The sequence below is a fragment of the Peromyscus californicus genome, unplaced genomic scaffold (genome assembly GCF_007827085.1).
Source record: "Peromyscus californicus insignis strain IS unplaced genomic scaffold, ASM782708v3 Scaffold_6__1_contigs__length_162567912, whole genome shotgun sequence".
Taxonomy (NCBI): domain Eukaryota; kingdom Metazoa; phylum Chordata; class Mammalia; order Rodentia; family Cricetidae; genus Peromyscus; species Peromyscus californicus.
This window is the reverse complement of record NW_026294584.1, coordinates 99821196-99848694: the sequence shown is the minus strand read 5'-3', so window position 1 is coordinate 99848694 and position 27499 is coordinate 99821196. Positions and strand designations below refer to the sequence as shown.

The 27499-nt window shown below is 40.3% G+C and overlaps 1 protein-coding gene and 1 long non-coding RNA gene across 3 annotated transcripts in view; one reads left to right on the top strand and one right to left on the bottom strand.

Annotated features, from left to right (window-relative positions):
* The window catches only part of Exoc6b (exocyst complex component 6B), a 519570-nt gene that overhangs the window by 67067 nt on the left and 425004 nt on the right, over positions 1-27499 (bottom strand). The window lies entirely within an intron of this gene.
* On the top strand, positions 7302-26015 carry LOC128099903 (uncharacterized). The gene is made up of 3 exons (XR_008214593.1): positions 7302-7839; positions 21341-21382; positions 24861-26015. It is a non-coding gene; the product is annotated as an uncharacterized LOC128099903 (long non-coding RNA).

Below are 27499 nucleotides of genomic sequence, written 5' to 3'. Positions count from 1 at the left end.
AGCGAGATCCAGGACAGGCTCCAAAGCTAAACAGAGAAACCATGTCTCAAAAAAAAAAAAAAAAAAAAGAGGAAAAACTAGATGGTATTAAGGCATGGAGAGTTTTGCCCATATTATACAGAGTGTGATACATATGCACAGATCTAGAGAACACACAGTGCGATATTACGTATCACCCACAGACAAGTAGAAAAAAGTTAAAAAAAAGATAAATGCCTAAATCAAGACAAGAGTGGCTTGCCTCATCCTGATGTTACATATATTACAGGATGTCCCTTCTTTTCCTTCCATTTAACATGCTTACTATTTCTATAGATTTTAAAATAAAAGTAAAATAAAATATAAACTTCAAGTATAAACAGTGGAAGTATTTTTTTTCTTTTTATAAATTTCTCAAAAATGCTAAGTCTAAATGAGTCCAGAAAACTGCCTGTACTTACTTTAAGCTATATAGAAACTCATCTCTTCTGTGTAAGAATCCTAAACTCAAGTAAAGGCAGCATTACTGAAATCTCTCTGAAACTTCAAGGCAGAGTCCATGGCTATCTGAATATTTGCTGTTCCAGATGTGCAGTTGCTAATTATCAGCTGAGATTCTGGATGTGGTCACAGAAGAGCAGACATAGAACAGGGCCCTCATATCTTAGGCTCCAGAAGGCCTGGCTTAGATTCCTTGCTTAGATACTTAGTGTGACTTTGGCTAACTTAACTTTTTTGAACTTCCATTTCCTCATCAATAAAATGTTAATCATTTTATCTTACATGACCTTAAGAGAGTGACCTGAGATAATATGTAAACACTACTTACTTTTGCCTCACACACTGCAAATCTCTGAAGAATGGCATGAGGCAAACAGAAGGGAAGAAGCAGCCTTTCCAGAGCTTTGAAAAGTTATGTAGTGATCTGTTAAGTCACTAAGCTTGAGGAGCATGGCACAGCCCCATCAGAACATCGGGGGAGTTAGGGTGAACACGGGCAGTGAAACTTCAAATGTGCCCTAGCCTCTCTTGCCATCCTATCAGTTCTGTTCTTACCTGGAAAAACAAGGTTAGAATTTCAGGATCAAAGACTACAGAGATGAAGCTCTGGAGACGCTGGACTGAGGTGGTATTGTGTTCCCCGAAATATTGTGCACCCTAATAAATTTACCTGGTGTCAGAGACAGAACAGCCACAATATTAAACATAGCGGATAGGCAGTGGTAGCACATGCCTTTAATTCCAGCACTTGGGAGGCAGAGCTAGGCAGAAATCCATGTGTTCAAGGATACAGCCAAGCATGGTGACTCACGCCTTTAATCCCAGAAAGCGAGCCTTTAATCCCAGGGAGTGATGGTAGAAGGCAGAAAGATATGTAAGGAGTGAGGATCAGGAACAAGAAGCATTTGACCTGGTTAAGCATTTGGCTGGTTAAGCTTTCAGGCGTTCTAGCAGCAGTTCAGCTGAGATCCATTTGGATGAGGACTAAGAAGCTTCCAATCTGAGGAAACAGGATCAGCTGAGAAGTTGGCCAGGCGAGGTTAGCTGTGGCTTGTTCTGTTTCTCTGATCTTATAGAGTTCACCCCAATACCTGGCTCAGGTTTGATTTTATTAATAAGGACTTTTAAGATTCCTGCTACACTGGACCTCTGCACCTTCCAGAAGCCTAGGTTCTAAAGGTCACAGCAATGGGAGACTTCCTGTTGGCAGCAGTTAAAACCCTTGGGTAGGCAAAATGTTGTGGCACCGAGAGGACCATACCCTGAATCATAAAGCAGGATCCCAAGCAAAGGCTAGCAGGCTGCCCCAGACCACATGTCTCCTAAGAGTGTCATTTTTATTCTACAGACAGATGTGGGCTCTGTCAGTTTCCTACTGCCTAACAGTAAGTGTTCAGAATAAAAAGCTGAAATGTGAACTCTTGATACATATTAAACCATCGATTTTGAAGAAACCACTAGTGGGGCCATTCATTCCCTCATCTACCCCTTTACCCCCACTCACTATTCAGAACTCACTAAGAAGAGCCTCTGTTGAAAACATAATAATAAAATTGCTTTCTTATCAGCAGTTTCTTCTTCAAAGAGTATTAGCAGAAGATACCTATGTCCTCTACTAATATCTACTAATCTTCAGCACTCAGAGGATGGTGTGGGGATGAGGGCACTTCTAAATGAATGTCATGTTGACATTTACACCTCTGCTTTCTTCAATTTTATGTTCACAGAACAGCATGGAAGAGAGAGATCAGAAACCCAAACAAAGTTCATTAGCATTTTCCAAGTATCAAGTGCTTGAGCATTATTCTTCTCCAGAGAAGCCTCCCAGTCCAGAGTTGATGATGTGCATCCTGATTACGAGGAGGAAAAAAAAGAGGAGCATATGGTGGGAGGGATCTAGTGCCAGGACTGAGGCCAAGAGTAAGGGTTTTAGAAGTCGTCTCCACTGATTTGTGGAATGTATTCTTTCTGTACACTGGTCCGGACTTTCAGAATATCCCCGAAATTCCCACCAAGGACTGGAAGACTACAGGGAGTCCTGGGATGAAGTGTGCACAGGGCTTGAGGTTAAGAGTTGAGAAATATATTTCATGGACTGAAGGAATGGAAGAAGGAAGGCGTGAAGTAAGGAGGAAGAAGAGAGAAAAGGGGATTAAAGAAGGAAGAGAGTAGGAAGGGAAGGAAAAAGAAAGGAGGAGAAGGGAGGAGGAAGGAAGGGACAGTGGTAGAAGACATATATACAGACAATCTACTCAATTTTCTGACTTTAGAATAAAAAAGCTTATGATATAATGTATGTTCCCATAGGAAAAAGTTGCACATTCGTTCTGATCAGTGCTTCTGGGTTTGGACATGCAGCACAACACATTAGAGTTCAAGATCAAATGATACTTGCAGTTCACAGAGAACTCTATTTTGCCCAAGTTGCTCTACAGCCAAGCTAAGTCAAAGCAGTGCTGGACAGGAATAGGCTGCAATGTCCTGGCAATTTCTCTTGTACTCCACATACAGCCAAGGTCACCTAGAGGTGAAACTGAACTCTCCATTGGCCTTTTTGCTTTTCTTCCCCCTTGCCCTCCTAGTGCTGATATGACAGATATGGTTTACTGTCTGTGCTTCAGCAGCATTATCACCCAGGATTTTATCTGACCAGGGTCAGGGGAAACAGGAAAGGAGACTGGATACCAGTCTGGGTGTGGCAAGCTCCCCTCCCTGCCTTATCAGGGAGGAAAGAAAGTGAATCCACCTGGTAAGCTTCTGGCTGTGAAGTGAAGTAAGGTGAGCCAAGGTACCAGGGGGTTATGAAGAGGTCACCCTGGATAAGTGCCCAGTGCTTGCAGGACTCAGCTCATCACCTTTTCCACTTTACAAAGATTTATTTCCTGTTGGTTTTCTCTCTACCTTTTTCAATTGCAGAGCATATTTGGTGTGTCAAGAAACTTCTCCTTTCTGAATGAAATCCAATTATGGTAATTCATTCAGAAAACGCTCAGGTCACTGGCAGGGGTTAAACTACACAGGGTGGAAGAGTCACTATCTGCTCTTCCCACCACACTGGCCTTACCCAGAACCTACACAGCATTGCCTCACACACCACTCAGCTCAGCATGTCGGGGACGTCTCTCCTATAAACAGGTAGTCCTATTTATTTCTAAGTTGTTTCTGTTGCCTATTTCCGGAGCCCTGGAGAGGAAGATAACTGGGACTTAATGATAGGAAAAGAAACATAAGATTAAGCTCAAGAGTTGTGCTTATATATTTGGGGGCTCAGGATCAGCTGAGAGGGAGCCCCAAGACTGGCCCTAACAGGAACATAGTAATATTGTTCTGTTATGCTAATTTTTATATAACTGGCCATCTCCAAAAGAATGAATTATAGTACAAACTAGACAAAAATAACAATTCCCTCCTACTAAAAGTCTAGTCTCAAATATTGCAAATACTAAAGAAAAGAGTTTGTTTTCTGAAACTCACAGTGGATTAAAGAGCAAGTGTCAGATGAAAGTAAAAACTCTGCAGCTTGCTCTGGCATGACTGACTTTGGAGTCTAAGTCAATCAATGACAGTGGCAGCAATCATTTACACTCAACTAGAAGAGCTTCTCACACCTAGGTAGGTACCCACTAACGTGGTGGATTCAATGTTGAGATGCAGTGTGTGCTCAGGCCCTTCAGCAAACACTATGTTAACATGCCATACTTTAACTTCTAAGCATCTTTCCCATCATAAGTTACCTGGGTTCCTTTTAATCACCCCCACACAAAAAAATCTTTTCATTTGTTTATTCATTCAGTGAACAAACAAGCACTGAATTGCTATTGTGTATCAAGAACCAAGATAAAGATATAAAAATAGTAAAACAACATTGTCTGTCTAACATCGTTTACAGCCTAGTGGAGGAGACACAGGAAAGTGGGTATGGTACCCCCTGAGGTGCTAGGACAGCAATCTCTGTTAGTACTAAGAGGTGCAGGCTTAAGTGGGGATGGGGTGGGCAACAATCAGACTCAGATTTTAAAAAGCAAGTAAACGTTTGTGAGGGAAACAAGTACTATACCAGAAGTAAGAAACTTGGTTATGTTATATCTGTGTGGGGAAACCATGGTGATGGCAATAAATGCATCTGTAAGGAGGCATGGTCTGCTGGGGAAGATGCCCAGTCTAATAAGGTACAAGTATATAAGAGCAAAGAGTCTTCCCTAGAAGCCAACCCATGATTTGTTGCTATACTATACTGCATTCTTTCTGAAGTTGAACTAGGCAAAGGTCACAGTGAATGTTCCAACCACTTGGGAGTAACAGTTAAACTCTATTTTCTTAAATGACTTGCTGCTCTTAAATCCTGAGTGAGTCTGCCTATCTCACAAAGCACCTGCCTCCTGAGGAGGGCACCTCGAGGGGTAGAAAAGAGATGTGATCAGTCAAATTTGTATTTTAGGAAGGCTACTTTGGCAGCTGTGACTGAATAAGAAACACCTTTGGAAATTAATGAGGCATACCTTTGGTTGTGTCTGGGGAATGTCCTCAGAGAGGCTTAACTGAGGAGGGAAGACCCACTGTGGTGGTTTGAAAGAAAATGGCCCCTATAGGCTCATAGGGAGTAGCCTTGTCAGAGAAAGTATGTCACTAGGGGCTTTGAGGTCTCAGAAGCTCAAGCCAGACCTAAGTGGCTCAGTCTCTTCTTGCTGCCTGCAGATCAAGATGAGGACTCTCAGCTACCTAACATCTCCAGCACCATGTCTGCTTGCATGCCACCATGCTTCTTTCAGTAATGATAATAATGGACTGAACTTCTGAACTGTAAGCCAGTCCCAATTAAATGTTTTCCTTTATAAGAGTTGCTCTAGTCACGGTGTCTCTTCACAGCAATAGAAACTCTAAGACATCCACCCTGAACATAGGTTTCAACATTCCATAGGCTGAGGTCTTGGACTAATTAAAAAGGGACAAAGGGAGATGTGTATACTAACTTCTTGCTGCTTCCTAACTGCAAGCAGTGACCACTGGTCTATACTCATACTGTTAGGCCTTCCTAAGGATGATGAATCATGTTCCTTTAAACCTTTAAGTTGCTTCACACCATAGAAATAAAGCACAGAAATCCACTAGTATCTAAACAAGACTCCAAGGTAGAACTGGACAGTCTGTTTCTTCAATGCTGCACTGAGCTTGTCACACCTACCCATTCACAGCTGGAGAGTCCAGTCCATGGCTGAGCTTGTACATCAGACTGAGGTGAAACACACTGGACAGATACAAAGTACTTTCTTTCCAAGAGACACAAACTTCCTGGAGTTGTCAATAATGTTCAATCAGCAGCCTAGCAAAAGGACACCAACTCAATGGACTCCTGGCTCCTTGTGAGGCCTAACTTTACTAAGTTTCCTTTTACAACACACACACACACACACACACACACACACACACACACACACACACACACACAGAGAGAGAGAGAGAGACAGAGAGACAGAGAGACAGAGAGACAGAGAGACAGAGAGAGACAGAGAGAGAGACTCTGCTATGTTAGTTCAAGAGGCACCAGGGAGACAAGAGTTGTTGCATGTGTGTCTGAACTAAAGCTTCAAAAAGCCTTTGCTAGGAATTGAACCCAGGCTCTCACTCAAGCACTCTACCGCTGAGCTATATTCCTAGCCTTGGAACTTCTTTTCAAACAGGAAAACCTCACTGTTCCTTATACACATGGTGATGAGATGAGGCTGAGATGCAGACTTAGATCATTCTGATGCTATGAATAGAGGAATTTCACCCAGTAATAAAATCCATTTTGGATTATTATTCTTTGTTTATTAGACCAACAGGAGCTTTCATTCTAGCCAGCCTGTCAAAAGCACAGAGTGAAACTAAACAGTTTGTTTAGTCTAACAATGGATGTTCTCAGCCAAAACAAGGAGGGGCCCAATTTTTAGCTTTTATAAAATATGACTTTACCACAGGATGATATAACATAATTAGAGGGAAAGGAGGCAATGACAGTTGTAACTGAGTAGTACAGTTCCTTTCTTGTTCTGTGTGACAAAGCACAAGGCAAACTCAGTCTCAGGCAGTGACAAGGTGTCAGGAGTGACTCTGGTAATGAACTACACAAAGTGTTCTCTTAATCAGTGGTATCTACAGCACCATTATTGGATTTGTTGACTAACTGAGGAGGCAAGCTACATGTTCACTCTAAAATATGATTTTTATGGACAAGAGAAAGGAAAGTTTATTGGAGACTCATTCACTCTACACCTTACAGGCCCTTGCCTCCTCTCCATGTGAAAGGCTTCCAGAAATTTGTTCGGCTCAGGTCTCCACTGACCACTTAGAGTCTGGCAGCATCTCACATCTCTCTAGGGTAATAACAACGTTTGTCAAGCATGTAGATGCTATTTGATTTCCAACTTCAATAATCTCAGGTGCCTTTACTTCAGGAATGGATTCATAGAACAGGCAAGTAGAGTCATTTTTCTTAGCAGTTTTCACACACTATATTCATACAGGCGTGGGCGGTTAAAACTCATCTTTATTTTCTGATTAGTGCTGCTCAGTTAATCCTCAACCCTTTTACAGTCAGCACTAACAGATATAATCTTCTTTCTGAAAGTACAATTGGCCCTGGACATATCCTGATTTCACCTGTTCAGGTCTCTGGGTATTCAATAAAGCAAGTTCAGCCGCTGTGCCAAGAGGCCACACAGAGTTCAAGGTAACACCTCACAGCCATCAGTAGGTTAATTATAATTTCATTTTCAAACACACCGACAGCATGCTTGTTTCAACTCCAAATGACCTTACCTGCTTTTTTTTCGGGGGGGGGGGGGGGGTCCTACAAGGAGTAAATTTCTGTCAGCAAATTGAAAGGCCACTCAGAGTTCACAGTAGCAATTCATATTTTTAACTGGTTGCCCAGACCTAAATCTTCACCTCCACAAATTCCAGAGAGACCTTAGTAGCTGTGAAAGAAGGAACAGTGATGAAGTCGGAAGGGGTGGGGACAGGAGGGTGACAAGGTAAGAAGACAGCAGCTGAGTTCTGCATCTTCAAGGGGCTCAGTGCCAACAGCTCAAGAGGAAGGGCCCGCACTTTGGGGGTGGAGTCATATAGAAGCTTCTAGATACTTGAAACATCACTCCCAGAAACGAAACTGGCTTAGAAGAAGCCTCATGCTACATTCTGAAGTCATCTGAACATAGAGGCTTGACTCTGCATGAAGGAAAGCAAGTACAAAGTTCACTTCTGCTTTCTGCAGAGGGTCAGAAGAGGAAGTCACAGATGAACAGCTGCTGATTATAGCCCTGGCTGGTCTTGAACACCTGATCCTTCAGTCTGAAGTCTCCCAAGCTGGGATTTACTAAGGTGAGCCGCCACAGCCAGTCCTTGCATGCACATCTTATTCTCTGTTTCAGAGCTTAATTTTTATATTTATTTATTTATTTATTTATTTATTTTTAGTTCCTCCTCCATATGCTGTAGGCAATTCAGATGCTCATAATGGTGTGAAGTGGATTCTTTTATAAGTTGACTTGAGAGACTAAAATTAAGCACAAAGCCCACTAGCATACAGCAGCATGGCTGGAGATCCACACCGATACCATGGTTGGCATGGGGCTTTGCCTCAGGTTGCTTAGAGGTCTTTTTTGGAACTTTGATTCCTCCTTGGCTGGGCTGCAGTCACAGGTTTATAACCCAATCTGTCCTGTCAATCCTGTCTGACAATGCTTCCCATTCCTTTTGAGGATTCTTTTCTTGTAAGACAAGAGTGTAACAAATCTTTCCCTTTTCAAGCTTGCCCGCAATTATTCCAACACTGCTTTTTTCAAAGCAGGAAGGTCATTTCTGGTTATTTCCTCTTAGGTGCCCACACATAATGCCTGATTGTTTTGTTGATGTATAATCCACTGATTTAAAATTTCAGTTGCAGATCCTGCTTTCTTTTCCTTCAAAAGAATTTTATGAAGAAGCCCACACAATAAAACACAGAGCATCAAAGTTGCTGAGACATATTTGGTCTAAATCATGCAGAGACCTCTCAACTCAGCTATTCTCTCTTCCCCACCCTGGATTTCTAGCCCTACTCTACAGAGCTCATGTTTCCATGGAGCATAGCCTCCAAACTAGGTGGGTTCATATGCTTGTTTGGGCAGACAGAAGGTATCTAGATGGGACAAGAATGTCCAAACACAGAACCGTATGGATGACTGTGTCAGAACATTCTACCATTAAGTTATCATCTTGAGTCCAGTGATGCTGCGGTTTGATTGTGGAATGCCCATGACAGGCTCATGTATTTGAATACCGACCCCAGTTGGTGGTGCTTTGAGAAAGATGGAACCTGGCTGGCAGAGCTACTAGGGGTAGCTTTCCCTCTACTTCTCTCCACTGCCCTGTGAAGGGCATCCTTAAGCTTTCACCATGGCTAGAAGTTGAGCTGTGTCATCATCCCCACCACTAAGAACTGAAACTCCCTGAAACTACAAGCCCTTAAGTCCCTCTATCAGGTATTTTCTCACAATGAAAAAAATAATAATAAAAGTGGACAAGGTGCTTGCCTAGCACTAAGAAATCCATGGACTCCATCCTAAGTATTATGTGCATGTGTTGAGTAGAAACTACAAAAGCCAAGCACATAGCACTCAGAATCTCTGGAGGACAGGAGCTTTGTTTATGTTAGTGCCCTACAATACCTAGCTCATACTTAGAGTTCAGTAGACAACTGTCACCTTAAATTCAACAAATACACTATCTGGATAGGGCATAGTATTTGTCCTTTTAAATAGGTATGGATGAAACCTTAAGATTATTTTACAACACTTAGTTTTCTTTTTAGAATTCAGAGAATCAGGCAAAATGGAGGAGATGGAAAAGGACTAGGAAGGTACAAGAGCCTGGAAAGAGAGATGAAGGGAGTAAATCTAGAAAAGACAATGCCAAGGGAGTAGCCAGGTCACACTGTGTGTTACAGGTGTTTACTGCTGTAAGATTCAAGAGATGCCATTCCTTTGGCTGATACTCTGAAAGCTCAGGGCTTTTGTAGTTCCATTTTATCACAATTTTACCAAAACAAAACAACAACAACAAAAACAAAAAACTAAGTCTTTAGCATTATCCATAATCTTTATGTGGATCAAGGCCTAAATTTCCCTAATTATTTCAAGTCTAATCTATCCCCACTCAAGATACACCTAAAAACCCTGGGTTGAATGTCAAATCAAGACAAACAATAAAAAGTTTGATGTTCATTTTAGGAGCCTATTCCTTCCCTATCAACAATCAACCAGATATTTATTACCATCATTTGGGATCCTAAGCATGCAAAATTTGATGGCAGTATTGGAAGGTGAACCTGACTGGAAGAAGTGAGTCACTGGGTCTCTGTTTCTCTCTTCTACTATGGCTTCCCTGCCATTAAGCTCTGCCTCACCACTGGGACACAGTACTCGGATTAAATAATTATGGAATTAAAATAAATTTCTGAAACTGTGAGCCAAAAATAAACATTTCTAATTTTTATGTATTTATACCAGGTATTCTTTTATTACAATGATGAAGGGATAACTAACCTAAGAGTTAGAACTAAGAATACAACAGAGGGATTTAAGAGTAGAATTGATATGGTTGAAAAGAGGATTAGTCAACTGGAAAGCTCAAGTGAACAAAATATCTAAACTGAGGCAAATACCTAAATTGAAGTAGAAAGGCAGAATACATAGGATACAGAGATCAAAGCCAGTATAAACATGCATACTTTGAATCCCAAGAAGGATTCCAAGACATTTTAAAGGAAAAATAACTACTTTTTTTCTTAACAGATGTAAGAGGAATTTTAAAGTTCATTTGGAAAACACACACATGGAGCTGTGGGATAAATTTATAATAGGGCATATTAGAGTAAAAATTACAAAAAATTAAAGACATTATTTTTTAAAAAATGTTTTCAAAGAAACAGCAGTAAAATTGACATCATCAATGAAAATGGTTGAGTGATGGACATTAGAAGCTAATGGAGCTACATCTCTGAAATGTTCAAGGAAAATAATTGGCAATTTAGAATTCAATACTTGTGATGGTTAATACTGACTGTCAAACCCTGAAGACAAGTCTCTGGCCACGTCTATAAGGGAATTTCTAGATTAGACTATATGAGGTGAGAGGACCCATCTTAAATATAAGCAGCTAGGACTTGAGACCGAATGAAAAAAGAAAGCAAGTTGAATACCAGTATTCATCTCTCTCTCTTTCTCTGCTCCCTGAGGACAGTTGCAATGTGAACACCTCCTTAAGCCCCTGCTGCTGTGCCTTCCCAACCATGATGGACTGTTTAACTGCAAGCCAAAAGAAGCTCTTCAAGTGTTTGTATCATACATTTTGTCACAGCAACAAGACAAGTAACTAATACAATACTTAAGGGAAATGTCATTTCTTTCATCTTTCAGTCACAAGGCCATAAAATGGCATTTTAAAGCAAACAAAAATTGAGACAATTTAACAGCAGCAGCCTATACTAAAAGGAATATTTAAAAAAATGTGAAAAGCAGTAAAGGAGACTAAGTAAGTTAGTAAATATTACCTATATTTTTAAAAATAACACTAGTGTTTCATAACAGTTCTAAATGTACAACTCCTAGAAGACAAACTAGGAGAGACTCTAGATGCACCAGGACTTGGCAATGACATTTTAGATACAAATTAAAGACATGATCCATGAAAGAAAGAGTTTACAAGCAAGATTTCATTGAAACTAAAAATCTGTGTTAGGTCAAATATACTCAGAAGAATGAAAAACCAAGTGCTAAATTTGGAGAAAATATTTATTAAAGTCACATATGATAAAGGACTGTTATCCAAAATATACAAGGAATGCTTGAAACTGAACAACAAAAAACAACCCAATTGAAAAATGGGAGGGACCCTAATAGAAACCTCACCGAAAAGGGGACTATATGTCAAATAAGCACATGGCATGACATCAAGAAGATACAAGTTAAAACAAGAACACACGCTCACACACCTGGAACCACAGGAATCTCATTTACTGGTGGTAAGAAGGCAAAACAGTATAACTGCTTGGGAAAAAGATAGTTTCCTACAAAACTAAACTTCACTATGTGATGTGGCAATTGTGCTCACTGGTGTTCACTCAGAAAAGCTGAAAATTTAAGCTGGTGACAGTGATTCATGCCTAAAATCCCAACACTTGGAAGGCTGAGGCAGAAGGTGTTCCTTAAGTTCAAAGGCAGATTGTTCTACATAGAAAAGCCTGCCTTAAAAAATAAACAAGCAATAAAGAAATAAAGAAAAAACCTATATCCACACAAACCTGCATGTGGATATTTACAGCTGCTCTATTCATAACAGCTAAAACTTGGAAGGAGCAAAGATGCTCTTCTGCAGATGAATGAGTAAATGTGGTACATTCAGATAAAGAAACAGTATTTGGCTCATTAAAGAGAAATGAGCCATTAAGCCAAGAAAAGACATGAGAGAAATTAAAATGCATATTGTTAGATGAAAAAGGCCAATCTAAAAAGACTACATACTGTATGACTGGATCTACAGGACATTGGGAAATACACAGACAAGAAAAAGATCCATGGTTTCTATGGTAGGCAGTGATGGTGAATTGGTGCCACTGGGACTTCTGGGGCAATGCAAATAGCATGCATTATAGAATAATGGGACTGACTATATGCTTGGCCCAACCATCAGAGTGCAACTTCACAAGTGCTGCCAATGTGTTTTCAGTGATGAGAGTGGGGGCACAGCTTTATCGTTTGCAAGGAGAGCCCCACTCTGGTGGGGATGAAGACAAAAGGGAAGGAAAGCCTATGTCTTTAGGAAGCAGGAGATAAATGGGGCATCTATCTTCTTTTCAGTTTTTCTGTGAATCTTAAACTGCTCTAAACGGGTAATACATGTTTTTAAGGATGATGACTTTACAAAACCCCCAAATGGAAATTAACCCTGCTAAATGCCAAAGAATAAAGAATGGAAATCAGAAAATGTGTTAAGCTGAATGCTATGGAAAATGTGACCTATGAAACTATGGTAGTACCTCAAGAAACTCCTGGCCCCAAATGCAGATGTAGAAAAGAAGAAAGGTGATGGAGCCAGACATCCTCCTCACAGGGTTAAAGACATAATTCTGCTGCTGCTGTTAACCAAACAGATCAGAGGCATCAACAAATCCAAAAAACAGGCCTTGGAAGAAACAAACATCAACAACAGGTTAAAAAAGCAAAAATACCCAAGGCTAGGTTGAGAAAACATATAACTACAGATCCTAAAAATACACCAGGAAGAAATGAGTGAGTTTACACCAAAGGATTAGGAAACATCGGTAAAAGAGACAAATTCTTAGAAAAACACAATTTACTAAAACAGAAAAACAGAGTAAGCAGAAGGCCTGAATAGTAGGGTATACTGAGAGGCTGAAGCCTATAATTAGCAAGTTTATTACAAAGAAACTTCCTGGTCACAGCAATCTTATATAAACCCCTTCTTACATACAAAATAGAAGGAAATCCTTCTTGGTTGTCTGTATTGGACCTGAAAAGCCAATTACAGAAAAAAAGTAAGCAGCAGCCAGCAGGAGCCACAAGACTGTGCTGGTGTCTAGGTTCATCTTGCACTCTGCTGAAACAGTGGGGCAGTGTGTGTGTGTGTGTGTGTGTGTGTGTGTGTGTGTGTGTGTGCAGATGATTGCTACACATTCTGAAAGTATCTTCATGTTCCTCACTGTGGCTGTAAATTTCATGTGACAACTGGACCGGGCCATAGAGTTCCTAGACATCTGGTCTAACATGATTCTGGTTGTATCTGTCTGTGTGGATGTTTCTTGATGAGTTTGACTTGCTATATGTAACTGTTGGAAGTAGACTGCTCTCTCTAGTGTTGTGGGCCTCAAGCAAGTAGCTGAAGGCCAGAACAGGTCAAATGTCAGCTCCTGTCTTCCCACCTGATGGCTTTGGGCTCAGATGTTGAGTTTTCAACTTCCTTTGGATTCAAGATGAACATCAATCAGCTCTTCCTTGCAGGCCAGAATCAAGAATGGAATTGCACACCTCTACCTTTCTGGGCAATCTGGCCTGATTGGACAAGTAGTTCTCACAAGTGAACAGCCTTCAGCTCTAAGAACTATGACTGTCAGACATATATATTGTTAAGTTTTTGCCTATTATCAACTATTTGTTACAAGCAGAACACACAAAGAATAGAAAAATAAATGTCACAAAAATGATTGAAAATTTTAAGTAAGTCTCCAAGATAATCTTTAACACACTTCTAATGATGGCTTGGGATTCTCAGGCAGATGTAAAAAAGAAGGAAGGCTGAAGATGATGGTGCAGCCAGGGATCCTCCTCACGCGATCCTGCTGCTGCTGTTAATGCAACCCCTATGGGCAGATTAGAGGTAGCAACAACAGGGGAAAAAAAGCACAAAATATCCAATGTTAGGATTGGGGAGAAAACATGTAATTAAAGATCCACAAAATACTAAATAGACAATAGGAATAAATAAGCAAGTTTTATATACCTTCAGTCTTTTCAAAACTGACAACTGAAAAGTATATATTTGCATTCAACATGACTTTCATTCATTAGAATTAATATTATTCCTATTTACATTACAATTTTAGAGAAATACTTGCACAAAATATCCTTTCTTCTTCTATTTCTTTTAAGAAATTAAATTTGAAAATTATAAAAATTAGTTTTTAATACTCATAAATAAAAACTTCAAACAAGTGGATTTGATTCTGTTGCTTTAACTTTTGGTTTTATATTATTATTATTAATTATCATTGAGACAAGGTCTCTCTATGCAGCCCAAGTATACCTCAAACTTGTGATCCTCCCGCCTGGTCCTGACTTTATTCTTTGGATTAATACTTTAACATTCAATTGACCTCCAATTAGTCAATAAAGTATGTTTTCTCTTATACATAATCAGTTTAAGAAAAAAAAAACTACATACCCTATAATCTTTATATGGAAAATGTAAAATGTTTTAATTGATACACTGACAGTTACATTAAAATTAAGTTTAGCCGGGTGGTAGTGGCGCACGCCTTTAATCCCAGCACTCGGGAGGCAGAGGCAGGCGGATCTCTGTGAGTTCGAGGCCAGCCTGGTCTATAGAGCGAAATCCAGGAAAGGCGCAAAGCTACACAGAGAAACCCTGTCTCGAAAAAACCAAAAAAAAAAAAAAATTAAGTTTACAATTTTTAAAATCATACAAAATTTGAATCTTGTTATCTATATGACATAAAAACTGTATTATTTTAAAGCTTTAGTGGGTGATCATGAGGTAGTGTTCATTGTAGCTTCAATTCTTGGGTGTTTGCAGTTTTCTTTTTAACCAAAGTTGTAGCCACAGCTGCATAACAGAAACTGAGGTCCACTGGACCAAGGATACAATTTTAGTAAACCCTGGCATCAGGGTAGAAATTAGCTTCCTGACAATGGGTCAGACATTCTCGGTACTGTGACACCTTTATTCTTTAGCATTATGGGTGCTCTTAGTGCCACGGCTGATTTTCTAGACACACCAAAAGAAACTGCAGCCGTTAAAAAGATGCTGCAGCTGACAGCAATTCACAGACATGAGGGCACTTTACTCTTTCCTCCACCCTCAATAGTAAGCTTTCACCAGCTCATGTCTGAAAAACATCTTTGGATAATTTTCAGCAGAGAAACAATAAATCAGGGATGTCAGTGGCTGCGAAGGGAGAGCTCTCCCAATTTTCATAAACAAAATCTTCAGTGCCAGTACTTTCAGGTTTGGGTGTAATTTTCCTAACTGACGTCTGTGCTGTGGCTGCCTTGGCCATCTTCCACTCACTAGCAAATTTCGGTGGGAAACGTGATTTATGTCGACACCATACCAATGTGAAAACCTGATGCAGTGAAGAACTTGGCAGTCCTGCTGGGCATGGGAATGTGGTAAAGATAAGGTCCACCTAAAGAGTGTCACTGCCCTGCTTCTGGTTTAAGATGGAACAGATGAGTGGCTTGAGAACCCTTCCACCAAAGCAGCCATGAATCCAGAAGAACGAGCTGAGATCTAAAATGATAATTACTGATCAAACTCAGAAGGACGGTCACACTAACAAGACAGGAGCAGGGCTGAGAAACACAGCCAAGGGCTCCTGTAGACAGCATCCCTACCCCCCAACCTCTTTACTACTACCTCTAGCTGAGAACCCAGACTGTAACTGTTTCCAACTTTGATCAATTTCCTCCAAGTCCCTTGGTTCCATTTCTAAGAGAGCAAGTCAGTAGGTCTGTGGTGGCATAGAAGGACTCAGAATCATGCCTTATAAAGCTCCATAGGTAAGCTCCTGGTTTATATCAAATCTGTAAAAATGGGTGGTGGTCTCACATGGCCAGGCTTTGGGTAAACTTATACAAGTGTCTTTCTCGGGCACAAATGTCCCTTGTATACCCTTGACTTGATAAGGAACAATTGGGTTGTTTTCTTAAGTGGCAGTGCACTCCATTTGATGCCTACCAGCATTTGTTCTACATGCTCAAAGCAGCTGAAGGTTCACAAAGCTGAGTATCTTTTCTTTCTATCCCAACTTAGTACTTATAGTAGCTAATACTTACAACCTAGTACTTACACTACCTAGTACTTAACACTGTCTAGTACTTATACTCCCTAGTACTTATCTTGCCTAGTACCAGCCCTATCTAATAGCTACCCTAACTAGTACTCATGCACATTATATAACATGACAGAGGGCAAGAGAACTGGAGGCAATGTGATACATCACAGAGGCACAATATGGGCACAGATGAGATCCAAGAACACCACGTGATAGGGCAGCAGCTTTTCTATTCATCTGACCCATTAACATGAAAGGTGAGACCTGGCAGGAACTGTGGCTTCTCGAGAGGTGAGTCTAGGTTGGCCATATGCACCCAGAAACAGCTTTTGAAATGAAAACACCAGCACTGGAGCTGTGGGCCTAGAATACACACCACAAAATGGCTTGAGACAAGTGTTCTTCATCTCTCTTCTGGGTTTAAGAAGCACACTACAGTGCTAACTCCTTACTTGGACACAAGAGTATCCTTTACTTTTCTTTTCTGGTGTTTCAAGAACACAACATGGCAAACAAACTCCAGTGAGCAACATCTGTGGATTGTCAAATACAGTATGTCTGTCTGTTCCTTCCAGGATGGAAGTCAAGGGGTATACAACTTATGAAAACACTATTATTCTTAAACAGTTCAAAGGAGAAACATATTTTGAAATCAGAAGGAAATTAAAAAAAAACTGCTTTGTATTAGTAGAATGTAAGGACGCAAAAGTCAACAGTGACAGGGTGGGGGTGGAAACTGAGAAAAGCAAGCAGAAGTGGGTGCTCCATCAGACATGGGTGTTGGTAATGACCAACTGCTTCAGCAGTTCAGTGAATCCAAAATACAAATGTAACCTTTTCGAGCTGTCAGATAATGAAAACCTAACTAGAAAGCAAAGATGATCCGTGTGAGGAGACAAGACCTGACAAATGTCCTCCCATCCAAAAGGAACATTTACTGAAGCCCTTCTGCTCCCGTTCTCAACTTCATTCTTCACAGCAGAAGCAGGCCATCAAGAGCCTGATACGATTGCTCAGCTCTAAGCTTCTGACTAACATGGCTCTAATTTGAAGGCATGTGGAATCAGGAAAGCACATGTGGAGAACAGGCCACAATTGCCAACATCTGTCTCTGCTCAGAAATGGGAGTGCATCCTCCTGCTCCTCACCAGCCTGTCTTTCCCTTGAGTGCACACACGCAGAGTTTAATGGCTAAGAATCTCCAGGCAGTATGTATGTGTTTCTATAATGATTGGCCAGGATGACCTTGCTTGATCAATCACTTGATAGCATCACATTTAGTGAAACTCAGTGAAGCTGCAGTTCAGTCTGAACCACAAATCAGTGTACTGGCTCCACTGGGGCTCCCAGCTGCAACATTACAGGCTTTGCTTCCTTTCAAACTGCATCAGCCTTCATGGTTTTGCCTTCAGCCTTCTAACATTTCAAAATCATTCTCTTCTTTAATTTCTCAAAGGTATTTGGGGATTTGAGACAGGGTCTTGCTATGTAGCCCAGGCTATCTTTAGCCTCCCAGGTGCAATAATTGCAGACACACACCAACACACTCAACTTCAGAATATCTAGGCTCCTTTTTGGTAGCGACACAGTCTCCTTATAGTACTACAATGAGGATACCTGATGACAGGTTTTGTGCTTTTGTGCCTTGCGTCCTTCTCCACTACCTCCTTCACTTCTGCTTATTAGCTGCACAGACATCTTCCTTGACTTTCTTTTTGCTAAATACTAAGAATGTATGTGAAAAATTTCAACTTAGTTTAAAAATATAAATTTACATAATTTATCAGTGTCAAAACAAGGAAGGGTCTATTTACTGCACATTTTTATTTTATTTTATTTTTTTCATTTTAATTTTTTAATTGCATGGATATTTTGTATTCATATATGTCTATATACCATGTGCATACTATACATTTCTTTCCTAATTTGACAAAATTAGGTATTTCCAACTGAGTTATCTATTTTCAAAATATTTACATATAAAGGGTATTAATATTTTAAACATTAAAATGTCTCAAAAATTACTCACATTTCAACATGCTTTAAACATATTAACCTTTAATCCTGGCACTCAGGAGGCAGAAGCAAGCATACCTCTGAGTGTTCAAGGCCAGCCTGGTTTATACAAAAATTCCAATACAACTAGGGCTACATAGAGAGACCTTGTCTCAAAATCAAACAAATAATATTAATATACTCTATCAGTTCATTTATGCAACCTTATTGCCTAAAAACAACTTGATCCTAGATTTTTTTTTTTGTTAAAAGCTTCTATGTGTTTTCATTTTCTTGCATTTAATGTCAGAGCAGAAGAGAAAAGGACAGATAGTAAAAACTTGAAGCTTTAGTTTGAGACTCATTCTCTGCTGCAGATACCCAGCTCTGCAGCTGTAGTTGTAAGAAGCTGTTAAAAACAAGAAAAAGAGAGTGTGTTCTTGTAAGTCTAGATGACATATCTAAGATATAGGAAGTCATTCCTTACTGTGGCTAAGACAGTAAAAGTGAAACTAGCAGTTCAAGAAAACATCAGAAATAGAGTGACCCAAATGCGCTCTCACTGAAGACCACGATTGCTTTCATCTTGATGTAATTTCTTAGGACAGGTTCACTCTATCATGTACAAAATTTGGCTTTGCTGTAATATAGAAGCATGTCTAAGCATCTGCCCTGTTTCTCACTGGATTTCAGTGAACATGGCCACACACACACAGGTGTAGCTCAATTCTAAAGGATGTTAAATAACAATACATTAAATATGTTTGCTTCTGAGGAAGTTGGCACATAAGCCTGAAATGCTGACTCAAGCATATGCAGAGAAGTTGTTTGCTTCTGTGTATCACTCCTATCTGGTCATCACTGACTAATCCTCACTTTTCTACCAGTTCACTGGAAATATGAGGCAGATGATTATATATAATCATCTAAGAATGACAGTGCTGTATCCTTCTGTCTAATACACATACATACACACACACACACACACAGTGGAATAATCCTTTTGTACACTGTAAAGATTTGACACTTGAATTGGCTTAATAAAAACCTGACTGGCCAGTAAACAGGCAGGAAGTGGAAGTACAGACAGTACAGCCAACCTGAGAATGATGGGAAGAAGGGTGGGAGTCAGAGGAGTTGTGAGCAGATGCAGAGAGAAACAAGATGGACATGCCCTAGTGAGAAAGGGTACCAAGTCATGTGGCAAAGCATAGACAAGAAGGAGAAACCCAGACTTTCTTAAGCTCCAGGTATGGTAGCTTATTCAACTTGACCTCTGGAATCTCGTTTTTCCTCAAGACCAATTATCGCAATAAACAACCGTACCTTCAACAGCCACATGGACAAGACAATCTATGGTGATTTTTTTGAGATGATAATTTAATTACAACAATTCTCCTTTACATTTCCTCCTTCTAAACTCTCTCATATAGTCTTCCCTGCTCTTCTTTCAAATTCATGGCCTCTTGATTTTCAACTAATTGTTACTGAATGAATATATGTATATACACACATATTCTTAATTATAACCTGTTAAGTTTGTATAATGCTACCTATATGTATGTTTTCAGGGCTGACCATTTGGATTGGTGTGTTCTTCCCTGAGAAAGGCCACCACTCCTGTTCTCAGCTTTCCTCAGTTTCCTATGTTCTTTGTGTAGGGTTGAGATTTCATGGGTCTATGGTGAATTCTTAAAAATCTTCAACAGTATGCTTCAAGGTTATGTGACTCTCAATGTTAAATTATAACCAAGGAAATCAGATACTAGGAAAATCAGGTTAGGGGCTGCAGAGTCGGCTCAGAGGTTAAGACCACTTGTTGCTCCTGCAGAGGATCCTGGTTTGATTCCCAGCATCCACATAGAAGTTCATAAATCCAGTTCCAGGAGTTACAATGCCTTTTTCTGACCCTCCATAGGCACTAGGCATATATGTGATACATAATATATAAGATAAACAAATGTAAAGAAGTCCAGATATGTGTTTAGTTCATCTAAAATAAAAAGACTTTTAATATATCTCTTCACATCTGTTTGGTGACATCATTGGTAACATGTTGTAACCTATTTTTGTCATAATGTCACATTGTGATCAATTTGAACATAAATTTGGATCTGTCTGTATTTAGTAAGTAAACACAGTCTATGGTTTGTTTACACCACTTTTTGAAGCATAGTGATTTCTATAAGCTAGACACTTTCTCAGTGCTTTAGCAACGTGAATCCAAATCTTAATACATGTCCACAAAATATGCATCATGATTTATTTAATCAGATTAATAAATCAAAACTGTGACTGATCAAACTGAAATTCCAACTTTGTCACTGAACAATTCTGTGACAAGCTGCTTTGTGCATTCCCTTTTAAGTACCCACGTGATTATTCCCCTAGAATAAAATAAATGAGTGGAGAGTAGAGTCAGGAAGTAATAACAGCAGACACTCAGCATGCTTGGGACAGAGGGAGGTGAGCACTGCACAGAATCTTTGACATGCACAGGCCCAATCTGCCCTCACAAGAACTACTTTAGGTACAGAGTGTAAATGGCCTTTTCACAAATGTGGCTAGGACAGCAAAAAGAAGGCCACCTGCTGGAGAGTCATAGAGGCTCCACAATCAGCAGCTGAACAGTACCCAAGAAGACGTTTACCTGATTTGGTTGTCTTACAGTTCACTCATCAAACATCAATTGAAAGGTTTAATCTCCTGGAAATGTAAAATAGTATGTATGAACTATGGGCAAAATACCAAGAATGGCTTACCATTTTACATGATAAATCATGGGCTGAGACCTATCTGATTAAGAAAACCAAATCTTACTCTAAAGCAGCATTTTCTGCTAAACATTCTGCAAGTACCTTCCCACATCTTCACATGAGTCTGTTAGGGAGAAGCACATAAACAGAACTACACAGAACCAGAGGCCCTTGCATCACAGTATGCTTACATGAATCATTCAGTGATCATCAAATGACCATAAGGATCATTCAAGTACCCTCTATCTAGGGAGGAAGTCTCCTTATCACATTCTTGGACTTGGCTGTCAAGTTTCTGCACTGAAGTTTTTTTTTTTTCTCATTCACCTCTGCATTTATTATGTTCAAGGCCAACTACATCTTTCACACAGGCCACTTGGTTTTCATCTTCATCTCCATCATTGCTCTTCATGTGAATGAGAACAGGTGTTTTTCCATCACCATTTTATAGAGAAAGAGTCTCAATTCAAAATAAGTGAATGTTGTGTTCTTATCACAGGGCACAAGGACCTACTCCTGTCTCCAAATGCAGTATTAAAAGGTAGATTTTTTTTAACTTTTATTGATTCTTTGTGGATTTCACATCATACATTCTGATCCCACTTATCTCCCTTTCCCCTCAAATCTGTCATCTGCCCTTGCAACCTCCCCCCTAAAACAAAACAAAACAAAACAAAAACAACAATAAAAAAGAAGAATCTTATAGTGGAAGTTTTTGGTGCATTGAGTCACACAGTTTACCCTTTAGTCCATTCATCTTTATTTGCAAGTGTTCATTGCCTGAGTCATTGGTCTGGCTGGAGGCCTCTGGTTTCTGCTACACCACTGACAATGGGCTCTCACTGGGGCTCCTCTTGGATATCCTGTTGTCCTGTATCATGAAGAACCTGCTGTTTTGGATCTGTAGGTTCATCCCCTTCACCAGCTCCAACAGTTCATAGGTGATATGGATGTTGGGGTGGACCAACTCATAGCCCTGGTTCTAGGCCTGGGTGGTAGCTGGGCTGGTCAGCCTGCCAACTTTCCCTCATTGTCACTTGAGCTCTCCAGCATTGCCTCAGATAGCTCACCCAATGCAGCCATCAGCAAGGAGAGGGGCCAATTCTCCTGCTCTCAGGTCCTCAGATCAAGTCACCTACATTCACACCACCAGGGCCAGCTCTACTGTTTTGCCCAGGCAAGGTGCAAGGCCCTTTCTCCAGATTACTATAGGGGGGATATAAGGGGGTTTGTGTCAGCTCTCCTGCTCTCATGCCCTCAGGGCTGGCTCACCTGAGCTCCTTACAACAGGGTCAGCTCCAGTGTGCTGCCCAGGCAGTGTGCAGAACCTGTTGTCCTGTGTGCTGGAGCTGGTGAGGGGCAGGGCTAGTTCTCTAATTCCCATGACCCTGGAGCCAGCTCTCTCTTGTCTGCTGCAGGGAGCAAGGGGCAGAGTGGGGAGGGCATCTTTCCTTCACCCATGCCACCACATGACAGATGAGGGAGGGCAGGGTAAGCTTTGTTGCTCTCACACCCTCAGGGTTGGCTCACCTGCCTACCCAACAGTAGGGTCAGCTCTAGTGTGCTGCCCAAACAGGGAGTAGAGCCCGATCTCCACTGAAGATCTCTAATTAACAACATCCAATTGGTCTTCCTGAGCTTTTCTTAAAATTCTCATGAAAATATAGTCTAAAGCTTCTTAGAAACTAAGGAACATTAGAATTCAGAAAGAATTCTTAGGATTTAAAGTATAGATAAAGACATTTCAGGACTCTGATTCCCAGTAAAAAGCATTCAAGACACCCAAACCTAATGGCAGCTTGGAGTAAGGTGATTTGACTGGAAGGCAGTTGCAGAAGAACAGAAGCAGAAGAACTCTCTGTTGGCCTCTCTGCCTAAAGGAGGGAATGGACATTCTTCTCTTATACTGCAACTGGAGTTTTCAGGTAAAAGCCCAGGCTCTGGCAGTCCAGTAAAAGGTAGGGGTCGATCAATTGTTCTGACACCTCAACTAAAGAGATGAATACTGGTGACAAGCAGAGAGATAAGACTTAAACACTCACTGGGAAACAGAACAAATAAAGAGGCCTAGTGACCCTCAATTCATCTTGAAGGTATTGACACAAGCTTCAGGTTTAATAGAGAAAAGAACTGGGGAAAATTCTCAGATATAATGAAGCAGTCCTGTTGAAGGTGTGGTCTCCTTGATCACTATCTCAGTTCTACTGTGCAAAGAGATTGGAAAAAGTTGTCACTGTCATCCCCTGAAGTTATCAATTTGGTCCCTAAAAAATATGATTAACTCTTGCCTCATGGGCTAATGCCTTGCCCATCTTTGAACTGACTTCTCTCTGGGCCATCAGCCCTAAGGAGATGAGATGGGTTTGGTAGACAGACTCATCTTTTTTTTTTTTTTTTGGTTTTTTGAGACAGGGTTTCTCTGTGTAGCTTTGCGCCTTTCCTGGAACTCGCTCTGGAGACCAGGCTGGCCTCGAACTCACAGAGATCCCCGAGTGTTGGGATTAAAAGCGTGCACCACCACCGCCCGACAGACTCATCTTAAGTGATTCACATGCTACATAGGCAGCCCTACATAAGCAGGGCTCAAGGTAAAGCAGACAGGCTGGATGTGTTCGCCCATGCTGTAACCTGAGCACTCAGGAGCAGAGGCAGGAGGACTGGAAGTTCAATGACACCCCTGGCTATCTAGTGAGTGGTGGCCAGCCTGGGCTATGTGAAAAGACTTGTTCTAAGCTTTTCCTGCTCTCTCTCTTACTTCTTGTAATTGAGCCCAAGTAGCCACCTACTGATGTTTAAAGGACAGAAAGCCTAGAAGAGCAGTACTGAGGTAGTGACAAATGTTTCCAACCTCTTCTGAAACATGACTTTCAAATGAATCTTTGGTCATATAACCCTCACTAAAACGTGGAGTTATTCAAAATTAGACTGAATATGCAATCCTATATTGTTTTATTGATATAATTACTAAGTGTATGTGTGTGCTTGCTCATTACAGCACATGCATGCATATACACACAGAAGCCAGAAGAAAGTGTCAAATTCCCTGGAGCTGGAGTTACAGGTAGTTGTGAGCCTTCTTCCCAGTGTTGGTCCTTTTGAAGAGCAGAAAGCACTCTTAACTACTGTGCCATATCTCCAGCCCTACATTTTATGGTTCCTTGCCTAGTTTACTCCTTCACTAGATCCTTTAGATAAAAACCACAGGACACTAGAGCATGACAATGCTATGTTAAACCCTAACCTAGTGCTATGAAGGTCTTACCCACCATTATTTAGTCTCCTTAAGGATCTCAACTAAAACTTCTTAAATTCTTCCCCACACTGATCCTAGCTCTGTCTGTATACAAACATACAATATTCTTACTCCTCCTCAATATTTCTTGATTATTATAAGTAAAACTGAAAGTTTTAACTGTTTCTAAATTAATGTCACAATTCAGTGATCTAAGTCTATTTACAGAGTTGTATAGCCACTACCATTATCTGGTTGCAAACCTTTTCATCGTTCCTCATTCTCTTGCCCCTGCTCATGGTGGACCTGGTTATTCTGAGTGTTTCACACAGACAGAATACAATGCCTGATTTCTTTCCTTTAACACAATGTTTTCAAGGTTTATCCAGGATATACCATATATTAAGTACTCCATTCCTTTTTAGACCACATTTGTACATACATTCATCAGCTGATGGGCATTTGAGTTGCTCTGACTTTTGAGCTATGGTCATAGAGCTGCTATGAATACTTATGTGCAAGTTTTGTCTTGAATACTTTTTAAAAAAAAATACTTTGGCATTTAATGGAACTCTCGGATCATATGAAAAGTCTGTTTAACTTTCTGAGGAATTGCCAAATTGCTTTCTATAGGGACAGCATCATTTTATGTCCTATCAGCACTTCATGAGGAGTCTAACTTCCCTACAAACTTGCCGACACTTGTTATTTTCTAATTTATTGATGATAGCTATCCTGGTGGTATGACATGGCAGCTCACTGCAGTTTTGATTTGTGTTTCCCTAAGGACTACTGATGCTGAGAACTTCACCATGCTTACTGGCCATCTGAACAGTCTTTGAAGGAATGACAGGCTTCAAGGAATACTCAGCTGGACAACAGAAGGAACTGAATTCTGTCAGCACCTCAAATGAGTGAGGTGACAGATGTTTCCAAGAGCCTCTAGAGGGAATGCAAGCCTTGACAAGACCTCGATGCTAGTCCTATGGCATTCACATTGGACTTCTTATGACCTATGGAACTGTAAGAGCGTAGACCCGTGTTGCTTGAGCCACTATTTTGTGGAAATCCACGACAGAAGCAAATAGAAAACTAATACAATAAAGTCCTCTTTCTTGCTCATGTCATTAACTCTAGTGTCTGGTCAAGAAGGATGTATATCCACGAGTAGGGAGAATAGTGCTGAGTTAAGCTGGGTGTGAATCTTCCCTATGTCACATACTAGCTGAAGACTGAACAAACAATCTTTTAGAGCCCTCTTCCCTCAAGAAATGGCTATAATGGTAATGAATGGAGAATGAGAGACCACAATAATGCCTGGCATAGAGTGGAGTTTCATTAAGTGATTTGTTAATATAATATAAATTAAAGTTAACATTGATGTATTTTAGGTATGAAAAGAAGCACCATAGTCAAATACAGCATCACAGAACCAACAACAAAACACCCAGATAAATTAGATTTCATAAAAATAAAAAAAAATTAGATGCTATCAAACTTAAAGACAATTTATGTGACAGGAAATAATATCTGCAGATCATATAACTTATAAGGGTACTGTCCAGAATATATAAAGATACCTTAAAGCCAACAACAAAGACAGGTAACACAAAGTAAAAACTGATCCAAGGGTCATATAGACATTTTTTAGAGATGGTATGTTTGAATACTTAGTCCCCCATTTGGTAGAACTCTTTGGGGAGGATTAGATGTGACCTTATTGGAGGAGGTGTGTCATTGGGGGTGGGCTCAGATGTTTCAAAAGTCCACATCATTCCCATTTAGCTTTCTCCATCTCATGGCTGTGTTTTAGGATGTAAGCTCTCAGCTACTGGTCCAGGGCCATCCATGCCTGCCTGCCTGTTGTCATGTTCCCTATCATGGGATGGTCATGGACTCACCCTCTGAAACTGGAAGCTCCAATAAATTCTTTCTCCTTTAAGTTGCCTTGGTCATGGTGTCTCTTCACAGCAATAGAAAATTAAGATTAATTAATTAAGATAGTCTCCACAGCCACAGAATCCTGCTGATGCAGACAGACAGAGCTGCTCCAGCCTCCACAACAGACAATATCCTCTGAAACAAAGAGCCAAAATAAACCGTTCCTCCCTTGTCTTGCTTCTGACAGGTATGTTTGCTACAATGAGAGAAAGAACTACTGGAGTCATCATCCCTATAAATACCTCACTAGCCAGGTGGGAGCAGAGTAAGCACAGGACAGGACTGAAGACAGAACTCTGAAATACAATAGGAAGGGGCATGTATTAGCGGGTATAATCAAGCTGCATTTTCTCTAGAGAAACAAGATCTTCACCTGATTCTGAAGACAGTATCATTTGTTTTCGAACAAGCAGTATATTACAAAGTAAAGCTAGTAGGGCTGCAGTAGTAATTAGAGAATACTCATCATATACACGACAAAGCAGAAGCACATGCCAATGTCTGGTTGGCTATGAGTCAACAAACAGTAGAGAAATTTAGGCAGAGGATTCTGGCTTTCCACAAGCTAGGGACAGTTGGGTGGCGGCTTTACCTCCAAATGGCTCACTCCATTGAAGCAAAGCTGCAGTCTTCATCCTCAAGGTGTTGCAACTAGGAATGAGCAGTGAAGATGAGCCTGGAGAAAGTTCTTAAGGAATGCGGTCACACAGAGTTGTTAGATATCTATAAAAGGCTAGAGACCACCATACGTTTATACAAACATAGCTGGATTCCCTTATATGATTGATGTTTTTGAAGCATGGCATTGCTATCACATTCCTGTCACCTCATTCTTCTACATCAAAGAGACACTGCTCAATTATATTTTCTAGAGGATCAGTGACTTTTTTCCTACTATGGCTTACCATTCACTCCTTAGACAAATATCAGTAAAGGGAGATCATGGTAAGAGCACCGAGGTTTCTAATATACCTTCCTGGTCCTGCAAACTAATAGCAATTGTTGAAAACACAGTTTTGAAAGAAAACAAAAGTGAATATTATATTGTTTTCCCTGTAAGATTGCTGCTTTATTGCTTCCTTTGATCATGTTTTTATGTATCAATGGGGTAGGTAGAAGGTATGATGTGTGCCCCAGCAGACTATGAAGCCTTAGTAATTACATTAGTTTATCTAAGAAAGCAGCCACACATAATCAAGTATGTTATGACATTTTCCCTGCAATTTTATTTTGCTTGAGAAATAATACAGGAAAGAAATTTCAAATGACACCAGTGCCATTTAAATATCTAATTAATTATAAATTAATCCTAATGTGATCTTCTTTCTCTACCTAATTTAATTTTTCTGATTTTAATGATTTAATAATCATCTAGGTTTCTGTATGCTTTGTACTATATATTAATAACAATGGACTTCAGTATGGAGTGTGTTCTCTTTCAGTAAATATGTTCATTGCTTTCAACCAATAAATTTTCTATTTCAG